Source organism: Salmo salar, chromosome ssa07 (genome assembly GCF_905237065.1).
Source record: "Salmo salar chromosome ssa07, Ssal_v3.1, whole genome shotgun sequence".
In the NCBI taxonomy this organism is placed as follows: domain Eukaryota; kingdom Metazoa; phylum Chordata; class Actinopteri; order Salmoniformes; family Salmonidae; genus Salmo; species Salmo salar.
In genome coordinates this window covers 44009487-44018888 of record NC_059448.1, presented here as the reverse complement: position 1 = coordinate 44018888, position 9402 = coordinate 44009487, and positions in this window count along the sequence as shown.

The following is a 9402-nucleotide window of genomic DNA, read 5'->3' as shown; positions in this document are numbered from 1 at the left end:
AAAAGAAAATTGTCTATTTTCCAAAATCACATTAGAATTCCAATTTTCTTTGAGTGTCTTCATTTAAAGACCGGGGTTTCAAAAATCTCACACAGATACACTACCGGGAGGTTTTCAGCTACGCAGAGACAGAAACCATAAATAATAAACTGGCATTACTTCATTAGGGACTGACATTATTTTGAGAAGAGATATTGCAGCTATGAGACACAGAGTTGAATAACACAATAACATCTTCCTCTATCTATCTCAGACGCTTGTTTACAATACAAGATTGGATATCCGTGGAGTGTGCGAGAGACAATGCTATACCACGCCACCACGCAATAACACAAAACGATATTTCCCAATGTAGACCATAATGATTTCTTTCCCCCCATCCGTCATTTAATCCGCAGAGTGCATGTCCAATTCTGATCCGGATTCCTTTCCGTCGCTACGACGAGGTACTCGGCTGCAATTGTCTCTGATATTAGATTAGGATAACCTGTCACCGTTTTAATTCAAAAAGATATTAGTTGCGGGGAGAACAACAGACGATATGAAGTGTTTTTCTGAAAGGAAACTTTTGTAAATGTGTTTAGTGTAGGTTTCATTCCTTGTATCCTCGGGGGGAGAGAGGGAGTAACGTGTGCTCCTCTGACCCCCGCACATGCCTTATATCCGACACTCTGACATAACCTTTAAACATTCATTAACACGCAGAGAGAGAGAGAGAGAGAGAGACAGAAAACCAGGGAAGGGGGAGAGTAGACAGGGCGAATGAAGAGATGTTCTATTGCTGTTTGGTCGGTCTGTTACGGGCCGAAGACCGAGGAAGGCGCAATCTCTGTTTAATGGGCAATCTCTCTCTCTCTTGATTTTATCATGTCATCTCTGTTTTTCTCTGTCTACACACTGTCCTGAGGCTGGGTACGGTGGGGACATATTTGTACATCCTGCTCTAATACACAGTTGAAGTGGGAAGTTTACATAAACCTTAACCAAATACATTTAAACACAGTTGTTCACAATTCCTGACATTTAATCCTAGTAAAAATTCCCTGTCTTAGGTCAGTTAGGATCACCACTTTATTTTAAGAATGTGAAATGTCAGAATAATAGTAGAGAGAATGATTTATTTCAGCTTTTATTTCTTTCATCACATTCCCAGTGGGTCAGAAGTTTACATACACTCAATTAGTATTTGGTAACATTGCCTTTAAATTGTTTAACTTGGGTCAAATGTTTCGGGTAGCCTTCCACAAGCTTTGCACAATAAGTTGGGTGAATTTTGGCCCATTCCTCTTGACAGAGCTAGTGTAACTAAGTCAGGATTGTAGGCCTTCTTGCTCGCACTCACTTTTTCAGTTCTGCCCACAAGTTTTCTATGGGATTGAGGACAGGGCTTTTTGATGGCCACTCCAATACCTTGACTTTGTTGTCCTTAAGCCATTTTGCCACAACTTTGGAAGTATGCTTGGGGTCATTGTCCATTTGGAAGACCCATTTGTGACCAAGCTGTAACTTCCTGACTGATGTCTTGAGATGTGGCTCAATATATCCACAAAATGTTCCTCCCTCATGATGCCATCTATTCTGTGAAGTGCACCAGTCCCTCTTGCAGCAAAGCACCCCCACAACATGATGCTGCCACCCCCGTGCTTCACATAACGATGTTCATTGTGGCCAAACAGTTCTATTTTTGTTTCATCAAACCAGAGGACATTCCTCCAAAAAGTACATTCTTTGTCCCCATGTGCAGTTGCAAACTGTAGTCTGGCTTTTTAATGGAGGTTTTGGAGCAGTGGCTTCTTCCTTGCTGAGCGGCCTTTCAGGTTATGTCGATATAGGACTTGTTTTACTGTGGATATAGATACTTCTGTACCTGTTTCCTCCAGCATCTTCACAAGGTCCTTTGCTGTTGTTCTGGGATTGATTTGCACTTTTCGCACCGAAGTACGTTCATCTCTAGGAGACAGAACACGTCTCCTTCCTGAGCAATATGACGGCTGCGTGGTCCCATGGTGTTTATACTTGCGTACTATTGTTGTACAGATGAACGTGGTACCTTCAGGCGTTTGGAAATTGCTCCCAAGCATGGCCCAGACTTGTGGAGGTCTACAATTGTTTTTCTGAGGTCTTGGCTGATTTATTTTTATTTCCCCATGATGTCAAGCAAAGAGGCACTGAGTTTGAAGGTAGGCCTTGAAATGCATCCACAGGTACACCTCCAATTGACTCAAATGATGTCAAATAGCCTATCAGAAGCTTTTAAAGCCATGACATCATTTTCTGGAATTTCCCAAGCTGTTTAAAGGTACAGTCAACTTAGTGTATGTAAACTTCTAACTCACTGGAATTGTGATACAGTGAATTGTAAGTGAAATAATCTGTCTGTAAACAATTGTTGGAAGAATTACCTGTGTCATGGACAAAGTAGATGTCTAACCGATTTGCCAAAACTATAGTTTGTTTACAAGAAATTTGTGGAGTGGTTGAAAAACGAGTTTTAATGACTCCAACCTAAGTGTATGTAAACTTCTGACTTCAACTGTAAATTATTTTTATTTACAGAGAAGATGATGCTGAATGCTACATATCTATTAAGCCTATGCTTTTTCACTGCAGTATTAACATCATTTTAGTCTAGAGGGGCACAGCTCCAGTCATTCAGGGAAGCAGCCCAATCAATCTATAAAATCTTTATTTAAGTCAGGGATTGTCCTGAGTTCACTCAATAAGTCACTGATTGAAATGCAAGAATGAACAATTTTACAAGTCGCATCTCTTCTTTTTCAAGATAGTGAATGTCATTAACAGCTTCATAATACTGGTGCAAATTACATGGTTGTGCCTGCATAGAAATATTCATTGCATTTATATGTGTACGTGTATAGTTTTGGCCTTGTTGTTTGGGCTCAGGTGCCAGTCATAGAAGCACATTTCTATTTCTGTCTAAGTAGCTGTTTTTCTCAGTTCTCTACATTCTTCCTGGCGTGTTATGTGTCTTCAGTTTGGACAGTAACTCTCCATCTCTCTGTGAGCACGGCCCCATGTCTGCGTTTGGCCTTTGTTTTGTCAGGGCAGGCTGCAACCTGCTGTGCCCTCTCAACTGAACACAAACACACCCCTGACATTCACTATCCTCATCCCCTGCATGTTTCTCCTCATCTCTCCTAGTTTCATACAAATGCACAAATACATACATGTTTGTCCCTGCTTTGACGTAAAGTTGAATCTGAATGAAAACATACTTGTACACAGTTTCATTGACCTTGTTTTCTTGCTGTGTTCTGTGCCACTGAGGACAAAGAAGAGTCCCCTGTCACTTAGATAAGGCCCTCGTCCTCCAACGGACAGTTACACAGCCCTCCTTCCCTCCATTCCTCCTTTCCCTCAGTCATTACCTCACTTCATTTGCCTGTTTCAGGTAAAAGCTAAGCTTGAGTGAATCTCAACATACAGTATATATTTGCTACAGTACGTACTCACATCACTGTCTGACCAAACTCCTGCTTTAAGAAGTGGAGGGAAAACAAACAACTCCAGTTAATGACGCAGGAGGAAAAACAGAGAGACAGAAACTAAAGGCCTCATGAGCCCAGAGGAGGGAAGACACATTTGGCGGGCGGGTGGGCGGGCGGGCGGGCAGGCAGGCAGGCAGGCAGGCAGGCAGGCAGGCAGGCAGGCAGGCAGGCAGGCAGGCAGGCAGGCAGGCAGGCAGGCAGGCAGGCAGAAACACAGGCAGAGGCAGCTCTGACATTAACTAGGGTCTTAAATGGGCCCTCAGTAATATACAGGGCAGGCCAGGGAGGAGGGAAAGAGCTAAATCACACTGCAGTGGGTGAGTTTAAATATGACGCAAACAGAATACGGACTAAGCATGACACTTCATGGAATAGAATTCCACTAGTGCTCACAGTCGTACACAGGAATGTAGACCTGGAAGGTAGTAAAGTAAGATACAGTACGGCAAATGAAGGACAATAATAACATTACCTTCTCTACTTCCGTCAATTGTTTTCTTGGTGATATATGTCATAAGGTAGAAGATGCATCTTACTCCACATGACATGACTTAGAGGAATTGTTCCCCATGTGGAATGTTGGTTCTCCATGGGAGAGGAGTCTATGTCTCCACCTCCATCTCCCTCCTCTGTGCTTTTCATGACTGACACTATGATCACATGGCATTAGATCAAACCCACACAGAAGTCTCTGCTGCTGTGCTAAAAGTGTCATGTTTAGTTGCAGGGTTGCCTTAGAGATGTGAACAGCTCCATTTAGAAACTCGTCTTCATACAGATATTTATATTGATCCCGCTGTCATGCCACCATGGGTCACTTATGGCAATGGACGAAAATAAACGTATACGGCTGACAGAATTTGTTTTTATAATTTAACCAAAACTGTGTGTGTTTGTGTCTGTGTGTGCGTGTTTGTTCGCTGGATGCCCACATGCACACACACATACACTTGTCCCTTGCTTGTAACATTAGCTAACATAAACAGCATTTTAAGTGCAATTTGATGTGGCCCTAACGATGGCAGAAGTGAACTGTAGAATTAATGACACTTTGCTCCGTTTTAGCTCCAATTTGCTTGGGCATTATAGAGAATGTGTTTTAAAAGAGCCGCTGGCCTAATGGACCGTTCATACCTCTGCTTTGATGTATGTGTGCCAAATGACACCCTATTTCCTACATAGTGCACTATCCATAGGGCCCTGGTAAAAAAAAAATTGTGCACTATATAGGAAATAGGGTGCCATTTGGGACACAGTTTTGTCTGCAGAGCAGAGTAGAGCAGTGCAGAACCCGTGTCCTTTTACAGACATTACTAATGGAGATATGATAGACGTCTGAGTTAACAATAGAGACCAATAGACCTCAAATAGCAGAGCTAACCAACTATGACTGATCTATTATTGAAACCGTCTGCGACTGTTAGATACAACCAGGACGCCGTTGAAGTACTTGGTTTGAGTTCTGATTGATCCTCCATGAACTAATGCAGCTGCATGCATCAAGCGCATGCCCCTATGGCCATCCACAGTTTGACACTTACACACACACACGCACACACACACACGCACACAAACACACAAAGCGCTTCCTGTATCTCCTCCTTCCCTGAGACAGACTTGCTTCAATTAAATCCAATCATTAAAAAAAGCACACAGTGCCCTACACATGCCTTTTCATAATTCCACCAGCCTTAGAACATTAAAAGCAATCTCTGTGCCTTGTTTCGTGATGGCAGATACATCACAACCCAGGGTCCTCGGCGAGCGGGTGTGTGTAGGGAGCCGGAGACTGTTTTCTCTTTTGTACGTCGACTCGCACACACAAAGTTGGCATCCTTTCACAGTCCTCCCCATCACAAGGCCTTTTCTCTCCTTTTGATGTCCGTGTCAGTTTCTCTCTGTCTTTCTCAAAATGAATTATGCTGCTTTGAACTTTATCACGCAAAAGCCTCACTTTGTGGCGCGAGAGAGAGCACAGGAAAGGCAAGCAGACAGAGAGACAGACTACAGTAGAGAGGGGCGGAGGAGTGTTGACAAACCAGGCTCGCTGCACTTTATCAACGATGAAACCAAATTAAAAAGAAGAAAGCACCAAAGGCTGATAGCTACTCTTCTCCAAAAACAATATTCTGGAAAGTCAGATACACAACCTGGGACTCAACCCTACATCAGCCTGGGACCTTGCCCACATCAGCCTGGGACCTGGCCCAGAATAGTACTGTGTACAGATCCACATGTCGAGGGGTCATGATCCAAAAAAGCGAGCAAAGATGTGCGAGTGAGTCAGATAGAGCCAGCGAGACCAAAGGCAGGTTAGTGGCCAACGTTGGCCCAACCTCACAGCAACCAATGAGTATGGTCAAAGCAGGATCAGAGGATGGGTCTACCCATCAGAAATCATACTCAGTAGCTGACCTTAACTGAACACAGAGACCAACACACAGACACCGCTCTGCACCCCACACAGGGCGGAAAATGAAAGGAAAGAAGATCAGAGACGGAAGAGCGGAAGAGAAGATAAAGAAGCCTGATGGAAATAGAATAGACTTTAAGTCAAAAAGGGCAGGAGAAATGGAGAGGGTAAAGGATGGAAAGAGGAAGAGAACGAGAGCAAAATAGAAAGTAAGAGAACATATTTTGTCTGAACTGTGCCCCCATTTGCCGTCTTCTCTGTCCAATTACAAGCCAACACAGAGCCAGAGGCAGGAAGAGCATTGACCGAAACTGTCTTGAGAAAATGACACACAGAAACCATGAAGCAAACACACATTATCAAAGCAGACAAGGTTATTCCTCACACTCATACAGCCAGGGTAGACGTTAAGTGAAGACTAATCTGAAAGTTAAGATAGTGTTGTCACATTGGAGATTGTCTGCGTGTAAACAGGTCAAATGCTATATTCTACTATATTAGAATGCTGCCTATGAGGTCTGGCTGTTCAATGACGGCCTACCCCGGCCAAACCTTAACCCGGGCGATGTTGGGCCAATTGTGCACCGCCCTATGGGACTCCCAATCACGGCCGGTTGTGATACAGCCTGGAATCAATCCAGGGTCTGTAGTGACACCTCCAGCACTGAGGTGCAGTGCCTTAGACCTCTGTGCCACTCAGGAGCCAAACATCTCCAGCGTTGCTATGGAAATTGTTTACCTACCAGACATCCAAACGGAGAAAGCTAAGAAAAGTTCCAAAGGTTTGATGATTGAACAGAACAATGAATGCCTGTTTGCAGATCTTAACAGTTGCAAAACAAGAGCAAATGTAATAGTTAATACCAAACGAGGGCGTATAGGAAAAGGGTTATTTGCAACCATTTCCATTTATCAAAAAAGAGAGGCATCAGCCAAGGATGTCAGATCAGCATTTTTGAAGAAGCTGACCAGAGCAACACATCAAATAGTCAACTTATACAATAATGGAACTGTATTGATACAAGGCAATGATTCAAGCCGTCAGGCTTTTAAGAATGTGTTTGCTACCCTAAAAGTAGAGGCTGAACTCATCTCAGAAGCTGAGGAAAAAGTAAAGGAGGGAGATGATGGAGAAAAACAGGCCCCAACACACCCAACAGCCTCTGTGACCCAGCAAGATGCCCTCAGTGTCCCTCTACCTACCTCACCTGCAGCAGACAGAGCCAAGAACATGCCTACAACACCAAGAACACCTTCTATGCAACGTTTCCACAACACCCTATCTCTAGTCGAAGCAGAGGTCATAGAACTCAGAGAGAAGAAGCTTCAAGAGGATGTCCAGAAACTAAAAGGAGAGATGAAACATTTCAGGCAGGAGAGCAGAGCATCTATTGCTAAATTAGAAAGCAGAATGGACAAACTGTGTCAGTTAGATGATGACCTCAGAGACCATCTGAGCACAACAAGAGAAGATCTAGAGCAGAGAGAGAGGTACATTAACACCCTCAACCAGCAGTTAGTCATTATGTCCTCTGCATCTAGAGAACATGTCCACCAGTTTGGTACAACTGGCATAACCAGCATGGCCTCCACCACACAGTATGATGCCACTGCACCAGCCTCCGAGTCTGCTCCAGCCCAGGTCAACCTACTAGCCTCCCAGTCTGCTCCAGCCCAGGTCAACCTACCAGCCTTCCAGAATGCTCCAGCCCAGGTCAACCTACCAGCCTCCCAGTCTGCTCCAGCCCAAGTCAGAATACCACCCAGACAATCACCCACAACTGCAATCCTTATCGATTCAAATGGGAAGTTCTTGGTCTCACCATCCCACTCTGACATGTGAACACTTAAACGATAATGTACATCTTGATCAGGACAGTGTCAGAACCTTTGCTAAGGACCTAAATGATGCAACAATTGGCAGGGACCCACACCCCCATCAGCCCAGCAGCAGAAGCCCCCCACGCCACTTTCTGAAACAACGGTACCCCCACCATCCCCAGGAGAGAAAAGCCAGACACGGCTTATTACAGCACGTCTACAAGACTGTGCCCAACACAGCACGTATTTACCAGACCAGACCTGCCTCTGGACAGCACGACCAGATCCGGCCCATCACAACACAGCTCTACTAGACCCGACCCATCACAACACAGAATTATTTATTTCAGCTTTTATTTCTTCCATCACATTCCCAGTGGGTCAGAAGTTTACATACACTCAATTAGTATTTGGTAGCAATGCCTTTAAATTGTTTAACTTGGGTCAAATGTTTCGGGTAGCCTTCCACAAGCTGGATGAATTTTGGCCCATTCCTTCTGACAGAACTGGTGTAACTGAGTCAGGTTTGTAGACCTCCTTGCTCTCACACGCTTTTTCAGTTCTGCCCACAAATTTTCTATAGGCTTGAGGTCAGGGCTTTGTGATGGCCACTCCAATACCTTGACTTTGTTGTCCTTAAGCCATTTTGCCACAACTTTGGAAGTATGCTTGGGGTCATTGTCCATTTGGAAGACGCATTTGTGACCAAGCTTTAACTTCCTGCCTGATGTCTTGAGATGTTACTTCAATATATCCACAAAATGTTCCTCCCTCATGCCATCTATTTTGTGAAGTGCATCAGTCTCTCCTGCAGCAAAGCACCCCCAGAACATGATGCTGCCACCCCCGTGCTTCACGGTTGGGATGGTGTTCTTTGGCTTGCAAGCCTCCCCCTTTTTCATCCAAACATAATGATGGTCAGCATGGCCAAACAGTTCTATTTTTAGTTCATCAGACCAGAGGACATTTCTCCAAAAAGTATGATCTTTGTCCCCATGTGCAGTTGCAAACCATAGTCTGGCTTTTCTATGGCGGTTTTGGAGCAGTGGCTTCTTCCTTGCTGAGCGGCCTTTCAGGTTATGTCGATTTAGGACTCGTTTTACTGTGGATATAGATAGTTTTGTACCTGTTTCCTCCAGCATCTTCACAAGGTCCTTTGCTGTTGTTTTAGGATTGATTTGCACTTTTCGCACCAAAGTACGTTCATCTCTGGAGACAGAACGCATCTCCTTCCTGAGCGGTATGACGGCTGCGTGGTCCCATGGTGTTTACATTTGCGTACTATTGTTTGTACAGATAAACATGGTACCTTCAGGCGTTTGGAAATTGCTCCCAAGGATGAACCAGACTTGTGGAGGTCTACAATATTTTGGCAGATTTCTATTGATTTTCCCATGATGTCAAGCAAAGAGGCACTGAGTTTGAAGGAAGACCTTGAAATGCATCCATAGGTACACCTCCAATTGACTCAAATGATGTCAATTTGCCTATCAGAAGACATGACATACTTTTCTGGAATTTTCCAAGATGTTTAAAGGCACAGTCAACTTAGTGTATGTAAACTTCTGACCCACTGGAATTATCATACAGTGAATTATAAGTGAAATAATCTGTCTGTAAACAATTGTTGGAAAAAGTGCTTGTGTCATGCAAAAACTA